Raw genomic sequence first — 2597 nt, 5'->3', positions numbered from 1 at the left:
CGGGTGCATTCTACGGAGCACTGTCTCGATCAACACCGAGAACCTAAGGCATAAGGACTGAGGGAATTTGCGCAGCCTCCTCTTCATGAAGCTGCACGAACGATACAAGTTCCCCTCTGAGTTTGCAAACACACGCCTCTCAGGGAATAAAGTGAACAGTGCCGCCCCCACGAGGATGAGCACGGCCCTGTCTACTTGGAGAATCACGGTGAAGGCAATGATTGAAAAAGGTGATAGTTATGAGAAGATCAAGGCGAAATATCCTTTGCTGAGCAAAGATGACTACAAGGAGTTCAAGATCAAGTGCGAGAGCCCCGCAACCTCCGAATCAAGTCAGTGGGGGAAAGAAATGCGGCAGTTGAACTTAGGGGTCCACCAACTCGGTCCCGGCGGTTACAGAGTGGCGAAGCCTATATGAGACAAGGAGGATGCGGAGCGTACCGAGCAAGGCCTACCGCCCCGCTTCGAGAAATACCGTGACAAGCAGACTAGGAACTTTCTCAGGGCCCGGTACAAGGAGGACCCGGTAACAAAGGAGCTTACCATGGATCCGAAGACCAAGGCACTTGAGCTTGTTCTGGTAAGGAATACACCCCCGCGTAATTAGCTCCATATGGTTGCATTCTAATTAATCCCCAATATTTCTAAATGGTTCACGTTCCTTCCGCAGGACAATGAAAGCAGTAGCGCGGGGTCGTCTCAGAGCTCCCCTTTCGACACCCCTTTGAATAGGGAATTGAACGTAATGAAAAACAAGGATAAGCTCAGTAAGCCGACGTCAGCTGGTCGTGTGGCCGGCAAAGGCTTGTCCACAAAATGGTCGTCATACTATACCACTGGTGGGCGAAAGGAGAAAAATACCAGCTCGAAAAGCCAGTCGCGCGAGGTTGAAGCACTCAAGGCACAAGTGGCGCAGATTCCGGAGCTTGTCCAAGAGCAAGTGGAACAACAACTGGGATCGAAGCTCAATGCCATGGTGCCTACGTTGATTCATGGGCTAACGACGTGGATTGCGGGCGGCCAACATGGGCCTCCCCCGATTCCCAGCTTCACGGCCAGCAACTCGCACAGCGTGCAGGCGGCACCATTGGTGTCTCCGGCGGAGGCGGTATTCGTGTCTCCGACGCCGGCACGGGCATTGGAGCTTAATGCACCAGGGTGTACGCCGGCCGGCACCTCACCAGCAAGCGGCCCCTCCGTCAGTTGCACGCCTGCCGTTGGCGGTGCCTCGACATTAGCCGAGCTCGACAGCATCACGGTAACTAAGCCTCTCGGCCGATGACTTCATCTCCTTGCCTTTGACTGGGCATCCCTGACGCCCTACATGCATGTTTTTGCAGGGCGCCGCCGACGTTCCTTTCACTCTCCTGCACTTCGTGGGCGGCAAGTTGGTCGAGGTCGCCAAGGGCAGAATCGTTCAACCGGGTAACCCCGTGTTCCACGGTAATTCGATGCCACCCACAGTGTATAGGGTTGAAGTGGTTCGGGTGCTACCAGGCTGCGACGAGCTGTTACCTCCGACCCGCTGGGGCCGGCGAAGAAGATGAGATGACCCTCGGCGCCTGCGTAAGCTGGCCCCTGCTTTGGCCGAAGAGCCAGATTCGTTTGGGGGTGGGGGACACCACCCCACAGACAAGACCGCCAGTCGTGCCGGCACCAAGCCATGGCAAGAACGCCGCAACGCTACCGGACATGCCGGACATCCCTATGGCATAGGATCCGGACATGCATATGGCATAGGATCCGGACGACGACGACAACGACGATGGTACATTTACCAATGTTGATAAGTACTTTGCCGAACATGGGTACGGTGACGCGTTCTGTGGGCCTCCTTCTCAAGAACCCAACCAAGACGACCACGATCTAGCTGGTACGGCGGAGAAACCCAGTTGCAACAGGCGTCGTCTAGCGTTCAATTCTCACGAGACGCCTCCAGCTGTCGCCTTCACCGAGCCTCAGATAGCTGAGGTGCCAAATATTATCAGCCCCAACATGCTCAAGAAGGCGGTCTGTGAGCAAAACTCGGTCCCATTACAGCAGATCAAGAAGAAGGGACGGAAACGAAAGGCTAAAAAGGGCGCCGGTGCGAGCCAGCTGGCACTGAGTACGATCCGGCTAAAAAGGGCGCCGGTGCGAGCCAGCCGGCACTGAGTACGATCCGTGCTCAGGACGGGCCACCTTCACCTAAGGATATCTCGAGGAGGGTGCATGTGGCAGGTAGGGCGATGCTACCGACAAATATGCTCAATGCTGCAACCGGTGCTATGCGGAGTCTGCATGATAGTGCTCTTTCTTTGGAGAAGTGGCATCTCAGAGAGAATGATGTGGCATACCCAGTTTTCGTGGCCAAGGTGCCAGAGGGCACGGGCTTTGTCGATGGCGCCATCGGGGGTACGATCGTCCTGCGGTTTGATGACATCTTTGCTATGTTTAACCTTCACCCGCTGCACTACACCTTCGTTCGGCTGTTTTCGCTGAGTATGGAGATGCAGATCATTAGAGACGGGACTCCGGACATCGTGATAGTCGACCCCTTCTACATGTGTGCCAAGCTCTTGGGCAGCGCTGGGGACCGCCAAGTCGCGAGTTCACAC

This window comes from Triticum urartu, chromosome 2, assembly GCF_003073215.2.
Source record: "Triticum urartu cultivar G1812 chromosome 2, Tu2.1, whole genome shotgun sequence".
NCBI lineage: Eukaryota > Viridiplantae > Streptophyta > Magnoliopsida > Poales > Poaceae > Triticum > Triticum urartu.
The sequence above is the reverse complement of the archived record's forward strand: the minus strand, read 5'-3'. Positions refer to the sequence as shown.